This window comes from Centrocercus urophasianus, unplaced genomic scaffold (genome assembly GCF_019232065.1).
Source record: "Centrocercus urophasianus isolate 14NV4802_14NV808 unplaced genomic scaffold, USGS_Curo_1.0 seq_10, whole genome shotgun sequence".
Classification (NCBI taxonomy): domain Eukaryota; kingdom Metazoa; phylum Chordata; class Aves; order Galliformes; family Phasianidae; genus Centrocercus; species Centrocercus urophasianus.
In genome coordinates, this window is record NW_024884142.1 from 64,047,593 (window position 1) to 64,065,851 (window position 18,259).

Sequence of the window (18,259 nt, forward strand, 5' to 3'; positions counted from 1 at the left end):
ACATATGCCCCAGGACTTGAATAAATTTATGTCATGCAATTTCCTTTCAACAAGAAAATTCCGTAATAAGGTTTAGAGAGACATAACAACATAACAAATGCAGGCAGATTTCCAGTATGATCAATACTGAATGTTGAACTTGAATCCCTGTATTTTTACAGCACAGAAGCAGCTATTAAGCTTAACTAGCAACACTGTTTTGGCATCAACTTTTTGCAGATGAATAACTCCAAGGGAGGTCCCAACGATCTTGATCTCTTGATTTAAGCTTTGAAAAATGTCACATCTGACCCTGTAAAGTTAGTGTCACAACAGCTTCTAATCTCCTGAAGAGTCCCCTATGTTCCTGTTCTGCTTATCTAGGACAAGTGGAGTATTCAGTAAGCAGATTACAGCTGGTTGAAAACATTAACACTTAAATAGCGGATATGGCTCATACCAGCTGCATCAGCAACAGTGACTTAGCATGCCAAAGAGGTACTCCTTGGTGCAAGTTCACGTCATGTCTGTATTTGGAGTTTTGCAACCTCTACTAAGGAACAAATCGAGTATGCTTGAAGCATTCTCCCTCCGAATGAAAACAAAGCCCAAGTCCCACCACCCACTATTATCCACTATCATCTTAACGAAGATGCAAGATCATCCTAGGGGTGCATTCATAGAACTGACAGCTAGTGCAGACTTCACTGAGAGGGAAAATGCAGAGTGGACAAAAAGTCCAGAACCATAACAGAACATAGCAGTCAAGACTCCTCACCACACAAATCCAAAGGACTTGCACCCAACCAGTTTATTACATCAGAGCTACACATATGCCAATACCTAGGTTGGTTCTTAAGTTAACTAATACTTAATTTATCCCATATCACAGCAAGTTGTCAGAAGGCTTGTCTTCACATAAACCTCTAGTTTTTCCTCAAAAATCTCCATCTGTATGTGAAGCAAACATACCAGCAAATATTCTGTAAGTAAGCTGACATGAAATTTCAGTAGTGAATTAACATTTAGGCTTATTTACATTTTCTAAAAAGTGATGATAAAGAACAGGTGGTTGGTCTGCCCACTGCCACTTTAAAGGCACAAGATCAAAAATAACATGCTCACATTCATTCTATGTTCTACCCGCTTTTCACCAAGACCCATCTGCTCCTTCATCTCTACAGTGCCCACTCCCTGCGCTCTGCCAACTCTTCTAAAGCAGAGCATCCTTTCTGACTGTGTTATGTTGATGACACTCAACTGGTATACATTCTTTCCTATTTTCCTCTTTCGCCCTTCTTCAACCTTATCGTCTTTTCTGAGCCTCTTTTTCACCCCCTCCCTCCCTCCCCCAACTCTTACTTTCCTCCCTCTCTGCTTTAGGGCTGCAGAACAGCTGAATCTAGCAAAGTTTCTTTTACTAGCCCATTAGGGCTGCCCACTTATCTATACTAGCTAAGTAGGTATCAATACACGATAACTGAGACCACAGAAACCTGTTAGTGTTACTAAGGCGATAAAAGAAGGCTCCTGCAAAAATAAAACCAAACAAAAAAGCAACAACAACAAAAAAAAAAACAACCCACACAACAGTCACCTGAGCTAAACTGCTTTTTCAGAGACTGACTGTCAAGGTAAAAAAGAAAATTGCTTCCTTATCACTATTGCTTTGCTTCCAAATTGTGTTGCCTTACCAGAATTTATAGACAAAGATAAAAGGACTGGCTCAATACTCTTGGAAAACCATACAAACCTTAGTGATACAGGCTGTAAAGCAACAAAGCTTTAACAGCATGGCAAGACAAAAAGTGCTTGCTCACTTGTCACACTATCTTGCAGTTATCTAATAATCCATTTTTTAAGATAACAAGCCTCACATACGTGCTTACTGGACCCCTAACAAGACTGGTCATTCTTTTGGATCAGTGGCACTCTCCTGTTCACTTTCCTTTCCTAATAATGTGGGAGTGAATATATCCGTTTAGATTTATACAAATGCACTGCTCTGAAAGCCACTGTTTCATTCAGCATTCAAAATAAACTAATAAACTTTCAACAAAAACATACAGATTTGTCAGATCTGTGGTCATGTGATTAATGACAGTGAACTCTCATCTCCAAACACATTTCCTGACTGAACACCCTATTGCACTACAATCATGCACATGGACTGTGCTCTGGAATTTATTCAGTGCTTTCTTACCTCACTAGCTTTCCATATACTGTGTTCTTTAAGCTGCTACTTACTTAAGAAACAAGAAAAGGTGACAGTTTTGCAGAATTCTTATATGCAAAAAAAGGTCATAATACTGGAAAAAGATATTGCAATAGTCAAAAAAAAAGCAGAAGTGATGAAATTTATGCAGTTTATGTGGACATTTTCCTACTTGCAGAGCACAGCTGAATGAATAGCAATATTCATTCACTTGATCCACAAATGAATAGTCCTCAAACACCCTTGTTTCCAGAATCTCTTTTCTACCCCACACAACTTCATTCTGCAACACTCTCGTCCAAATGCAGTCTTTTGTTTGACCATGTGAGCCACGTCCTAAAAAACTATTCCTGATCCATCTAAATGAGGTAAAGAACAGCAAAATATATCCCACTCACCTCAGAGAGCCAAGGACAACAGCATTCAGTCATTCATAAACAGTAAGAGCAGCACTAACCTCCAATGCAAAACAGACACACTGTTAGGTTTCCAAGACCTCAGCTGGATCTGCTGCCGCGGTCCTTCAGTTTTGCACTCCACAATAAATTCTCACAGGAACCACAGCCAAATTAGAAAGCAACAGCAATGACTTGGACAGATTTCCACCTGTCTTAGTCTTCTTTGTCTTAGTTTCAGCTGAGATGGATTTTTTTTTTCCAGTTTATTTTTTGGACTGGTATGCTAAGTTTTGGTTCTAGGAGAAGAACAGTGTTGATAACACATTGATGTATGCTGCTGCTAAGCAGTGCTGTACAGAGCCAAGGCCATTCCCAGCAAAGGGCTCAAAGAGCTGGGAGGGAATAGAACTAGGACAGCCAAAGTGATATTCCGTGCTATATGACATCAAGCAGAAGTTGTTTTGGAAGGGACAGGAGTTTGTCTCTCTTCCAGCAGAGGGTAAGTGAACGACTGAGTGGTGCTAAGCCGCCTGCCAGTTTAAACCACAACAGCCTTTTTCAATGGCACTCAACAGAATCGTTACAGATATGAAGAAGTGAGAGTTCATGGTCTCTCTGTATCAAAGCATACACAGGAAAATGGAAAATTGTCACATTACTGAGGAACTAAACAAGCAGGAGCTTAAAAAAAAAATAAGAGATACTTTCTGTAGTCTATGCATATTACAATACAATACAGCAGAACCAAAGAAAAAAATATATTTGTATGCCTGGTTTTAAAACTTTCTTCAATATTTGTCTTTAAATTCAAAGCAAAAGACCTTCCAACACGATATAAAAGTCATAAGACTAGTGAAATTGCTCATAGACTTGTTTGTTGGAACCTAACCAGGCAGATTAAAACATGAGGTTCAAGATGCTACCAATCATACTGCATATCCCCGAAATGGGAGGGAAAAGAAAATCTAGATCACCCAGGAGGAAACCTCAGAGGTGTCAAAATGACTCCAGTATTAGATGACAGATTTAGTCGCTGAACTTTGAAATTTGCTATGTAGATCTATATATACACACACACTCTTCCGCTAAAAAGAATATATGCAACCATGAAGCCTCTCACCAACCGTCCCCTCAAAGAAAGAGAACTTCATAGTTGCTTGTGAAAACATATTCCATCATGCACACCTGTCTGATCTAGACACACCAAGAAAATACAGTAAGTCTAACACAAGACTTCCCCTTGTACTTAATAATACTCTTCAGATCTCCTGATATCCTGTTTTCCACAGCAAAATACAAAGATCCATATCTAAAAATCGCTTAAAAGTGATCAATTCAATCCACTTCAAATAAGAGAGGAAGGAGATGTGTGGGAAGAAGAATGCAAGGGGCTTAATACGGTTCCTCAAAAGAAAAAACTTCATTCAGACATTTCCTGTACAGATGAACAGTTACTGTCTTTTAAAAGAGGATATGGAATAATGAGAAGTTCAAATGCAGTGAAAATTCTCAGTCTTGTAACAATCATGAAAGATTCTTCAGCTGTTCCAGGCACATTCATCGGAAACACAGCAACAGTTAACACTACCAAAAACATTGAAAAACACAGGCACATCAATACTGTGATTCAGTTTAAGAAATTCACTGTCCCCAATGTGTGCATTTCCTAAGAAACCAAATTCTGGATAAGGAAAAGTTCTGGTTTCTTCCCCTTTATAAAGACAGGTATGACAGTTTGTGCCAATTTAGAAAGCTCTTGGTTTAAAAGCACTTATTTTCCACTGTGATCACCCTAAGAGTCAGTGGCAGCTTGATAAATGGTGTAACATTTCCCAAGAATTCCAGGCAAGGAGCATTCCCCAGCAGGCTAAGGCCACTGGCTTCACATCTTGGAGAAGTGGCCAGTTACTGAACCAGCTCATCGGTAATCACAGCAAATGAGGAACATTTGTAATCTGCCTATGAACAAAACAATTGTCAGTTACTTGCCCCCTGTATAAATTGAGACCACTTACTCAGCACTGTACCAATAAGCAGCCACGCAGTAAAGACTTTCTTTCTGATCAGACAAAAAGTAACTCAGCCTGGCGCAGCAAAGGATGCCACCATTATGGCAATGGCAAGGAACGACTGCTTGAAAGATTTGACCTCTCAACTGAATAAACTGCATTAAGCTGTCAGAAACCCTTCAGAGGAGCTGCCTGGGTAGACAGGAAACAATGGAGGGAAGAATTCCTGTATGCTGCTGCCTTTTTTTTTTTTTTTTTTTGTAAGTCACCGAATGGATTGCTTTTGCTCACCTCAGACAAATGCTTACACTGGCTGCACTGAATAGACACGCAACAAAGGCTTCGCTTAAAGTCAAAGATGTTAAAATAAGATTTTACAATCCAGAAGCTGTTCTCAACTGCTTCTGAACATCAGGCAATGTTTCAGCTCCTGCATCTAGCTGTTGATGTACAGCTTCGGCGCCAGAGGCTAAATTAGAGAGGGGGGAGGTTCTGCACTGTGATAATTTCTGTTAATACATTTACTTTGTTGATAATCTATGCTAACAGAGCATATTACTTTTAAATTCACATACTGTATTCTTGTTGTCAGTACCTTCTATGGGCAAATCTCATATGGGAGAAGCAGAAATGTAATTATATCCAGTAAATATAAATTTCTGGGTTTAAAAGCGGGCTCTTCCTTTCAAGTCAAGCAATTGAAAATGTCACAAAGGCAAGAGAAGGTTCAAGGAAAAATACTGAGGGTTTTATGGAATGAATATATTCGAATGAGCAGAACAAAGATGGTTGATTTTGTATGCGAGTAGAATAAAGAAATAGCTACATCACCACTCTTCAGAAATGCATTCCCAACGCTTTGGAGTTACGCCATACCAAACACAGACTCCAAGAATGCTACTAGAACAGATTCCTTTGGAAAAAGAAAGTCTGCAGTGACTACAAGTTCACATTTGGCAGAAACTGTGAAGCCATTTTTAAGTTAACCCTCCACTCCCTCATTCATTAAAAAACAAAACCTCCTTGATAAATTCATACTGAAGTTCAGTTTGAAATTGTGTCAGTTTGTCTGACAGAGTACAATGAAGCTTCATCACTTTCCCCCTGCTACTCACAGTCCGAAGAGCTACTTTTTTGTAAAACCATTTATTTATTCAGGATCTGATTACCATCAGCATAGCACTATGTCATGCTTTCCCTCCAGCAGGAAAACAACCGTGTTATTTCTTCTCTTTGTTTCTGAACTTCCCCCCTTTCACGCTGATTTGAGAATCCTCTAAGCAAGAAGAAAAACTATTCTTGCTTAATTACAATAATACTTATTACACAACTTCTCCCCGCACACATACAGAGGGTAGCAGACTGCACCACCATCCAAGAAAATTCAACAGCCACTGTGAAATCAGAGACTAAATGCATGGTTTGCATCAGGAAAAAAGCACATCATAAAATAGACAGTCCAGTATAACTCCACTGACACCTAGATACTTGAAAAGACTGATACAGCTAAACAGTATAGTTCTGTACAAAGATACAGAAGAATAAAACTTTGTGAAGACAAAAATGACACGGCTACTTGTTTGCAGAAGAGAAGTTTCAGATAGAAGGGAGAAAACAGAAGTCAGTGGGATAACACAACTATTGGATGCAAAGCAAGCCAGCGAGGACACAAGCTGCTAATCAGTGATCTTTACAAACCAAACTGAAATCCCTTTCCTAGAACAGAGTTGACTGTGCTCCTTAGGAGAGCAATGACCCTCTGAACAGAGGGTTGATTTAAGTAACAGCTTGAAAATCAACATCTGTTTCAACTTGATGATAACTGTGTTAAAAATAATATTTTGTTGCTGAGAATTTGCTTCATCAAATAGTGTTATTGTGGCCTATCTGTTGTAGTTTCTGTGGAAATAAATAGGAGACATTACTTTCAGAGTGACCCACATAGTTATGAAGAACAGCAGGCTTCTTCCAGTACTTCCAAAGGCTCCCACTTTCTCTAACTCTCAAAGAAAACCAGTATGTATTCAGGTGATTGCTGTTCATTCCTATTAGTTTGCACTTTACAACTAGGAAGGCAAGTGGAAAAAAAAAAAATGAAAATACTATCAAAATTTCAATTAGGTCCACTTGTGCATCATGACCATGTGACCACACCATGAGATAATTCAGTAAAAATATTTTGTCTAAGTACAAAAATAAAGTACAAAAGACTTTTTAATACAGATTTTATTTCATCAACCCTTCATGGATAAATCACCACTACGCCTATATCTCCACAATGCTTCAGGTCAACATTCCCTGATTTGGGAAACATGTTCAACCACAGCCATCTGGTAGCCTGAGATCTAGGAAATAAGATGGTGATGTCCAGTCACACAGAGAACTGAAAGCTGACTGTTGCTTCAAACAGCAGCATAGAGTATATGGTGATAGGAAAGATGGAATCAAACATTTTGCCATTCTCAAAAAGTAACAAGCTCCAATATTTTTAAGTCTTGAAGCCTGTAAAACAGTACATTGCAAAAATCAAATAAAAGCTAATCTGCTCATGAAATATATAATACTTTCCACTTTCACTCCACGCAGACAGTTTATAAGTAAAATCAAGTGCTTTCATCAAATATTAAGAGTACTTTGGAACAAATAGTGTTTATTTCTTGTTGTGATAGTAGAAGTCTCCATTCTAATTTCTTTTACAGCAATGTGACAAGATAGGTTTTGTTTTAAATAATAAAGGTGGATGATAAGCACATAACACATTCAGGATTACCTCATCACTAGTAAGGCAGCTGAGAAGCGGAGCCTTGACAAACGCGCCCTGTCATAAGAAATACAAACTAATAGACCAAGTCCACTATTTAAGTAAAGTTTGAAAAACACTCTAAAATAGTAGTCAAGTTAAAAGTTATAGATACCTAACCATGGGAGAGAACTCAGTTGGCAACTTAATCTCTCCTTCATAATTGCAGATCCCTCAAAACACCTTCTGATGTATTTGAAATAAGCTGAAGCCATGCAGATAGACATACACATTTCTGGCACCGGCACCACTCACTCACAGGAGCAATGGCAGAAGAACAAAGAAAAAGTGAAATCCAAGTTCTACTCTAATCGCTTTGCAGCAGAGGCACTGAAATTAGGGGAAAACATGGAAGGCCCATTCTCACTAGAACCTAATTCACTACCTGCCAAAAAAGTTACTACAAATTCTTAAGAAAGTCATCAATGGAAAAACAAGTGGCATACTTCAGATACATATTCTACCTTTACAATCTAAATTCACTGTTTCAATGACTAGAGTCCCAGTGATGGTTACAGAAGAAATCGACCCTTCTCTTCAAGGGTTCTCATTACTACATGGTTTTGCTGTAGTTCAAGCCATAACTTGGCTTGCAGGTTCTCCCTCTTACCTCAAACTCTGTAGTGATTTTGAAGCATGTTTGGTGGCTACATAAAATTCTGACTTTCATATTTCATTAAGGCTTGAAAATTTTCTGAAAGCTGAATCCCATAAGTGGTACAGCCCAGAGCATCCAGCATCCTAGATGGAGAAACATGACTAGCCACTACCTTTTTCCTTCAATTTTGTGCATCTGTGGACCACATATTTCATCTCTCTATACGCTACATTTTATAGCTGCAAGAAGACTCTGAGATATTAATATGGATGTGGTTTCTGCTTCTAAAAGCCTCTTCCTCTATCAATGCTAATCTAAGGCAGCTGAAAAATTCCATGTCCTTGGTATTCAAAGTCTACCAAAAAAAAAATGTAATTGTCACCACTCAAATCCTCAAATCCAAACATAACTGAAAAAGAAATAAATCAGAGTCAAGCTGTCAAGCAGAGAGCAAACTGTAAGTAAAGGGATAAAACAGCATAAACAACAAAATATAAACATGAAAAGAACAGCTTTCCACTCATATTTGTTCTTAATGGGAAATATTTGTATTTGTCTACAAGTGAACTTCCTAAACAGGCATACTGAACAGCTTATTCTAAAAGTGCATTGCTGCTCTTCACAGAAAGACTATTTATCGTTTTGTAAACCTCAAAGCTAAGTGAATTTAATGGGATAACTGAAAGTATACATTTCTGCCAGTACAAACAAGCAAACAAACTAATCTGCAGCATGGTATTCTCTGCAGACTTTTTTCAGTTGAACCAGTTATGACTTCCATACAGAAAACAGGTAATGCAGGGAGCCTGCAATGCTAATGGTAAGGTTAGAATGAAGTGCGCTTATCCTCTTAGGGCGTGGGATGATTTTCAAAGACAGAGAGAAGGCAAGCAAAAGGCTGAGCTTCTCTAGTATATCTTTCTCCCTTTTTTGACCTCCTGCTTATCTGCCCCCATTCCTTCCTTTTCTTACACAGGATGCATTGTTAGCAACTGATGAAATAATTACGTACAACAGATACTATGCTTTCAAAAACAAAGAAGCAGCCTATGTCATCCTCTTTCCCATTTCTGTGGCAGAACACAAATAAGATGTGTGTTGGTGCATTCCAGATACTGTTAAGATGATTTTTCCTCCTAGGAAACTGTCTGGTTTTGGACAGAAGCGGAACTAGCATGTTCCTGCTGATGCAACTATTTGCTGCAACAAAGCCCCAGTGAATGAGAAAACAGTTCCATTGAATATTCACACAAGATGCATTTTGTTTCTCTTCAGCCAGCAACCACCACATCCTAAACTCTGGCAAGCCACTTTGTTAACATGTGGACACACTGTACATTCAGATTTGCAAAGAAGCAACATGTGAACACTTACATTTCAGAAGTAAAACAGAATGGGACGATGAAGTACCTGGATGCCAGCAAAGAAGTGGGAAGTCTGAAGTGTAGCTAAAATACATTTACACAAAGCCAACTATATAAAGTTGCATGAAGGTGGTGACCATTTATTTTCCAAATAAAAGAGAAAATGGAGTGAGAGAGAAGGATATAAGAAAATGAGCCTCCTCCTTAATTTTAATGGCTAAGAAACACAAAGCAAGCTGACCACTCAGTTCAGGCCTCTACTTCTGTGAATAAGTTATGGTCACTAGTCTCACAAATGAAAAAGCACAACTGTCTGCAACAGCCTAAGAGGCAGCACACATTCATTTCCAATTTACCTTGAGCTCTCCTCCTGTCTTCTGTCTAATCCAAAGAAAAAAGAGACATCAGCAAAACCAAGAATACTTTCTGCTATATCAAATAAATGACTGTCAGGCACCCAAAGCTATGGGAGAATTGCTTTTATTTTGGGGAAGAGGGCAACAAATCACATTATGGGGAAGTCTCTTAACAGAATGTCCTACCAAAATGTGAATAGTTTTAGTAGCATAAAATACTACGCATGTTAGAACTCACATGTTAGAGGCTCACATGTTAGAACATACTTTAAAAGACATAGACCTGAATCAAAGCATTCTTAAGCACTCATACCCTTAAAGAAACCAAACAAGGGCAGTGAGACAGAATCAGTTCAAAGTTTTACCCCAAAGTCCTGCAGAAACTTCAAACTTAATCAACAAAATCCAAAGTACCAAAATTCAGTACTCAGAGAGGAAAGGAGAGAATCAACAGCTTGATCATCAAACTAAAAGCAAGAAATAGCACTCTGAAATGCATTAACTACTGTAGCTTCCAAAACTAGAAAGGAAGCACTAGCACTTTTTCCATTCTGTTGCTTTTTTTTTTTTTTTTTTTTTTCTTTTTTTTTTTTTTTTTTTTGTTTTACTATGTGTATAATGGCAAAAGGCTATTCAAATATGGAGAAAATTACTAGAATTATCTTAAACTGATACTCCTGAAAAAGAAGAATAAACTACATCACAAGAAAGCAAACATGCTGATATCCCAGCTGCTGCTGTCTGCTGCCAGTAGGAACATGAGAATATCCTAGATGAAAACACATCACAGTTGCCAGGAGCAGAGTTTCACTGCTGTACTTCCAAAATCTCTCCCATTGGAGACTCCTCTTCCTTCCACTGGCAGAAGAGTCAGCTAAACAAATTTGGTGCTAGAAAACTGACATCCACAAGCACTAGCTGATCATACTAAAAACAAAAGAATTTTAACTAAATGCCCACAATAATTCTGATAGATTTCTAAGTAAAAATAAATCTTCTGAACTGATCATTCTGCACTCCTTCTTCCACTTCCATAACAAGAAGCATCACTTAACCCATAGAAACAGGCAAAAAGAAGAAAGTCACCTTGTTACCTTGTTTTAATACTGCACAAGAAATAGCAATGAAGTATCTACTCTACAAAAAAAAACAATTTCTTCTCTTTAAAAAAAAAAAAAAAAAAAAAAAAAAGGTAAAACCATTTTTACCTCTATCCTTGCTTGTATATTAAAATACAATCTCTGCCTAAAATCCTATCTTAACTAAGGAAGTGCATAAGATTTTTTAAGGAAAAAATCTACCTTGTGTCACAATGTTCTCACAAAGAACCACGACATTACTAAAGGAAAGTGAAACAGTTATATAGTTATTAGAAATTAGCAATGCACTCAAAGTAAGAACATGGTGTGTGATGCTCAAAACAAAAAATTATTAACAACTTAAACAAAACTGTAGATACTTTTTAGCTGTTTTGCTTATATAAATAAATGCTTCTGGGTTTTTTTGTTTGGTTGGTTTTTTGGGAGGGGGAGGGTGAAGGTGGGTTGGAGGTTTCACTGTAATTGCTGTACTTGAATGATTTGTCCTAATCCACAGAAATTACCATTTCAAGCACAAGGTATTTCCTTTAGTCATGCTAGTTGTACATTTTTTTTTTAAATGACAATCATAGAATAATATTAAGACCATACTCCCACTAACTTGCATCCAACCAACACCTCAATTACTCATCATTATGAACTAGCTTTCATTACAAACTGTGTTCATTACTAAAACTGCTATTTCTTTACATGGTTTCATCAATCCTCACACGACTTAAAGTCACTCAAGCAGGAATTCACAAAAAAATATGTCTTCAAAATAATATACAGTTGAAGAGCAATTGGTTCAGGCATTGTAAAGTACTCAAAGGAGGTAACATCCGAAGTACTCTCATACTGCAAGAGTTATCTAACAACATAACTAAATTGCCTCCTGCTTTTTTGTGTTGTTGTTTTGTGGCTATTTTTTTTTTTTTTAATAACTTTTGGAACACCAAGAGCATTTCTATTATTTTGGGAGGGAGTTATTATAAGATGCACAAAATTCAGCAATTCTGTTGCATATTTATCCAAATCTGTCACTGGAAACTGTCTGAGACAACGCTTTCATGAGAGGACAACCACAGTCACAGTTAATCAGAACAAATGCTAAAATATTTCAAAACCATTGCCTGCATCTGAGCTGTAGCTCAGATTTGAAATAAACATCGAAATATCACAACCCTAAACAAAACTGAACATGCATGAACTGAAGGTTTCAGAAGTGGTGAACATCAGCTACGTAAGATCAGGCACTATCCATGGTTGTCTGCATAGCTTGCCACCCACAGTATCATACCCAGATCCACAATGCAGTCCAGTCTTGATCTCCTCAAAGCTTAGCAACTCTAGGTCACATCACACTTCAATACCAGAGCCTGAAAGGCTTGAGTTATTCTTTTTCCTTTGAGTACAAATTGGGACATTATCATTTGTTGGAGTCTGTTCCATTCCCGAGTTTTATCCCATACAAGCCAACTCTCTGCTACATCTTGTCAAGAAACGCATAGACTGAAAGGGTTGTTTGGAACAGAAGACAAACCCTAAAAGATGACCACAAGAGAATTTTGACTGTAAGACCGCAGCTTCACTCCCATGTCTAAATACCATTAGGAAAAAGCCCTTTCCTAAACTCACAAAGTAGAAAGAACCTGTCAAGACCACTCAATCATTCGCACAACAGAACTGGGACTCCAGACAGTGCTATAAGGCAAACAACAGTCAAAATACTCCTGAATTTCACTGATCTTTCCAATATTGTCAGAGACTGTTTGCAACAGCTGAGCTGTTCAACAAATCACTACTTTTACTGACAACTTAGCAAATCTGCTTCTTGAATATTTGCTGCATGCTTAATTTAAAAAAACAAAAGAACACAACTACTTTAAAACATTAAATAAAGACACAATCATGGCCCCGTATGAAACATTTACAACCATTAGAGAAAGATTAAAAAAAGAAATCTCACACCCCAAGGCCATGCATGTATGTAAAAACTTAGGATTTGCTTAAGCCTCTTGTTCTTGAGATGGCAAGCACATAGGAGAGAGAACTAAGTGAGCACAGAATGAGGTTACCTTGCCTTTCTAGCTATTGTTCCTAGGATGCAAGTAATGTTTTCCTGGAACACCACTATAATTTGCATTAGTTATCACAGTAGGTAACCAAAATGGATTTTTAAGCAAACAGCTTTCACTGTATATCAAGTCAGGTACTTCATGCCTAGGCTAACATGAGCATTAAGATCAATCTCTTGCTTTTTTTTTTATATAGTAGAGAATGTTCAGATATTGGGAATAACTGAACAACTGCACCTTAACCAAAGAAAACGCATCACTGCAACATCTCTCACAACCCTGACAGTCACTGCAAATGAGTCCTTGAAATTTTTTTTCCCTCTCTCAATCAGTAGAGGCTTATTTGTCCTGATGTGTTTCTAACTCCAAATCACAGCGGAGGCACCAACACTTCCACTCAGCTCCCTTTCCCCTTACTTTTCACACATCAGCTTCAGAACAAAACCTAAAGAGACAAACAAGTGCTACTGTTTGCTAGGCTGCTGCCAACTGCTCTCAGTTGAAACGCTTCTCTCTGACTGCAAATACCTTTTTAGTTTAACTAGCAAGATCTGCAACATATGATGTGCTCATTAACTGACCTGACACAGCTTAGCAAATGGGGCAGAGGCTCTTTCACAGACGTCTATCCATTTAAAAGGTATTAAAAACAGCTCTTGAGAGTGTAGGAAGAGAACCAAGCTCCAGCTTGCTACTGCACTGCACTTGCTACAATTACTGTTCCTCATCATCACCTACAAATGACTCTGAAACCTAGATGCTGCCATCAGTTGAACAAAAAAAAACCAACATTTCTAAATTAAAACTTAAAAAAGCATCATCTAACCATGTGTCTGGGTAATAACATACTAGAACACCAGTTGTCCATAAAGACTAAATGGCATGGCTCATTTTTGGGTCAATGGTGTTTTACTGGCAAAGCAACAGGGCAAGAACCCAAACATATGCTGTGTTGTGCAAGCACAGGTCAGAGGAGTGAAGAATACATGTTTTCCAGAAATAGTAATGCAGGAGAAAACAAGCAGACTGAATGGATGATCTGCTATGGTCTGAAGCATTCCACTGTAACAGGAGAGCACCGTAACAAGGAGTTAATACACTGTCTGGACAACATATGCACTCCTCATTTCATGGAATACTCCAGCAGAAAATACTGTAATCCAATCACTCCCACATTTTTGATAGGTCTGCTTACCACAGTACTGGTTTTGTGAGAAGGACATTCCCCAGTGTTTGAACAAAGACCAGTAATGATACAGGCCAATCCACCATTAGCTGGTAGCAGCTAGCTACCAAATGAAATATGGAAATTTTCCTTACTGAGGTCTTAAGAGAACCTGCATGTATTTGAGCGAACAGACTTTTCCATTTAAGGAAAAAAAGAAAAAAAAGAAAAAAAAAGAGTTAAGCTATATAAAACCTAGTATTTCACCTCACTGTAACGTACCCATACCCACACACTGACCATCCCTAAACCAACAGGGCAGCTAAAGCAAATTATTTTAGTAACCAAAAGTAATTTAAGCTGTTCAGATTGTTTTCAGGGTAGTTAAACATTTGAAACTTCATACAACAAGGAAACATTTTCTTCTCATCAAGTCATGGCTCTTAGAGGATTTGTTCACAATAGCATTAGTTCAGTGCCAACCTTTTGTCAAATCTTTCCCTAACTAAGTTCTTTTTGTTTCAAACAGCTCCTTTACTCAGTACGGACAATCTACTGCAGTTTGCTAATCCCCAAACTCAGCAGAATCTCTGGGCGCTGTCTGTTTTCCTTAAAGACAGCACCCACATTGCATGGTAACTTTACAACTTCAGAAAGTTATTAAGTAGTTGAATCTGTAAACTTTTCAATTGGCTCTTTCTTCCATAAGAAACCATAGTTATAAAGATGACAAATCCAAATGATTGCTTTTGATGTATACCACGTAATAATTTTTGTGGATATATGTTCTTTTATTATCTCATTCCTTTTTCCACTTGAGTTTCATAAGCAGAGCTCAGAATTATTATGGGCAGGGATGCTCTCTTCATATAGATGGTTCCTTCAGACAGATGGTGTTCTCTGCCAGGTGGTTCAGGGATTCAAGTTTGCATTTTAACTCATTTAAATGACAATAAACACACCCAATGTTTAATAATTAACAAACCCAATGTCGGAAAATAAAAAAGTGGTGAAAATAAATAGTTTAAACACATGGAAAAGCAACTGGAAAAATAAAGTGCTGACAGGCTTCAAACACAGCCGCTGCAAACTGCTATCACGTGAACAAGTTGTTTTGTAACAAATTAATACACTGAGAAGCTCCTCCTACAAAACCTACCATAAAGCCACACAGAAAATGCGCTATATTCCAACAGGGGAAGTATAGGTTACAGCTTTAAGAAAGAAAACAGATGCTGAATTTTTCACTTTCTTGATCATTAATAACTACTGCAGGACTCAGTAAGTACTCCTGCTTCATTCATGGTAAGATTGTTTGGCAAGTGAACTCCTATGAATGACAGGTAAGCGTGCACTCGGTGTGCACCACTCACACACAGTAATTTATCTTCCCTCCTCAATTCATCCCCTAATTCTTTAGAAGCTCACAGAAAGGGAAAAACAGATGAGCACACACTCACTTCAAAACAAACAGCATAACAGAATGCACTCCTTAAAATTCATATACCCGAAGATGCCACCGGTTTGAATTTCATGATGACAACAGAATAACCTTATGCAACACCCACTCTGATATTCTGTTTCCCTCCACCCCAATATATGCAGGCAGTGACATTCAACTCCCTATTACTGAAGAAAAAAAAATGAGAGTGTCTCACTACTTCCTGCAAATTCATTTTTAGAATTCAAATCTATTGCCAACACATGGCACTGCCAACATACTGGCAACGCATTGCTCCTCCAATAGCTCCTACTAAAAAAATCACATTTAGTAACAAGCTATCAATGTCCAGTCCATTGAAGGAACATTTGTACACAGCCTGGCTACACACTGATGGGTGCCATTACAACTGAGCAGCCATCTGAGAAGGTTATGTAAGAAAAGATTTAAATGGCCCAAACCAACTTCAAAACACAAGCATATATTTATCATTTGCACCGACTACCTGAGCAGCTTAAATTCATCACTTGAGTTGACAGGATCAGTTGCATCTTAACTTTTTGTTTCCAAATAGATGTATTTTATCCCAAGGTATCATGTATAGAATTCTTCGTGAAAATATATGTAGTTGCAAAAAAATCAAGTCAAACTACATTTTCTAGGCCATGCATAGGTCTTATTTTTGAAACAGTTTCCAGACATGCAACTAGAGTTAACCTCTCATGACAGCCAGTACAGATACAAAGGCATCTCGTCTCTGCAACAGAGCAGCATTGTGAGCAAGCTTTCTAGCAGACAATATCCAATCTCTTATCTGACCTCTTATCATCTGATAAAACAGCATCAGTTACGCACAAGCTCTTAGATATCACATCATACTGGAAAGCAAGAGAGGGGAGAAGAGGAGTGAAAAACAAAATCAAAATTTCTCAGGAAAAAAAAAACATGGAATTATCATGTAATGTTGAAGACAGAGATTGAAGTTCTCCAGCATGTATCAATGTTCTATCGTTCTAGATTGGTCTCAAGACCAAGTCATGACTATTTCATTTTGTTAGTCACAACTGAGATAGATATTGAACATCCTTTTACTTAATGTGAAGTAATCTTTCTATATTAGAAAATATTACATTCCATGTTACATTTTAAGTTATATTTTTGGAAGCAGCAGGAATACATTGAAAGAATGACTGACATTTGTTTACAACACATTTCAAACTGCATGACTGACAGGTAGACAAAAAAGGTAGGACACGTGGCACACTTTGTTCACATTCCAGTTAATTTTCTAATCATCTCTCAAAGGACATCATTATTAGAATTTACAAACTTTTGTACAAAGAGATCACAGTAACCAACAAACTACAGCAGTGGAATAACACAGAGAAGCACAGTTAACTATTACAACGCTAGGAAAAGTGGAAAAGCAGCTTAACTACTCTGTTTCATGTAACCCCAAAGTCATTCTTGCTTCCTCAGTCCCTTCCATCATCCCTAATGTCCTGCTTCCTTTCTGTTTACGCAACAAAAAAAGATATCAACTGTTCAAGGGCGATAGCATCCAAACCAAAGCCAGAGTCATCAGTTCCTACACTGATGGGTAGGTTGTGGGAGATGACACAGCACTCTTATGTCTAAGAATTTACTTCTCACTACCCTGTGAGAACAAAAAACAACAAAAAACCTCTATTTGGAAGCATTTCAAATTGCATGGGCGATGAGAGGAAGAGCCTCATGCAACCACAGACCTAAAGAAGCTGCAGGGTTTGCAGGTGGCTGTCTTTTCCGCACAGCTGAAGTTAAATTCATGAAAGAAACAATCCACAAAGATAAGGCAGTAATTTCACCAAGTGACATTTTAAATTAAGAAAGCATACACATGACAAACTTCAGAGACTTTACATTCTAGCAGGAGAAGAAGAGCTTTATCAAAGTGCCAAGGTATTTCATTGCTTTCACAGTTGTTACAGAATTATGTATAGCAGAAAAACACTTTTGGGACAGGAAATAGCTACCTGTTAAATAGCAGAATATCCCTTTCTTCTTGCTCCTCCTAGGAAGCAAATGCCACATGACAATGTGTCTTCATTTGTCTTAAGATCGAGATATTGGAAATCACATTCAATGTGGCATCATTACAAGGCACTACAGTTACCCTTAAGGAAGCAATAAACTAAACTTTCAATACTTAGCCATTAAAACTGGCAATGTCTTCCTTAGACAAAAGCAGACAACAGAAGTGATGTTACTTTCAATCCCCTTCCAAAAAGGAGTTCTCCTGCCGTGAGAAAAACAACCAAAAGAATTTGCACTCCACTGTTTCATTCTCTGACAAAAACTGGCTAATGCACCTACAGCTAAAACACACTTCCTTTTTCCTCCTACTTTAACCTTCAAAAAGAAACTCAAGTGCACTAAGTCTGTCGAACACACAGCTCTCCTTCTCCTGTCATTATGCACACATAACGGTACACCTAAGAGCCTCACTTAAGACTAACCGAAATAGTTTGTCTGTTCCAAATGAAGAAAAGAGGAAGAGAAAGCAGCCCTTACGCTGGAAGGAGTTGTAAAATTGGATCCTTGTAAAATCCCAAAGAAAGCAGCTGCTTTCTTTTCTCTCTGCTTTCCCCAAATGATTGACTTACTTTCAGTCAATCTCATACTCCAGATATCATAGTTTACCTTTGAATTTCTTTCACCTTAGCTAGCTTCATGGTACAGCCACTACCAAAAGCCTACTGAAAAAAAAAAAAAAAAAAAAAAAAAAAAAAAAAAAA

At 37.9% G+C, this 18,259-nt stretch overlaps 1 protein-coding gene across 1 annotated transcript in view; it reads right to left on the reverse strand.

Annotated features, from left to right (window-relative positions):
- The window catches only part of GALNT2 (polypeptide N-acetylgalactosaminyltransferase 2), a 94,067-nt gene that overhangs the window by 71,398 nt on the left and 4,410 nt on the right, over positions 1-18,259 (reverse strand). The gene's annotated exons all lie outside the window — the stretch shown is intronic.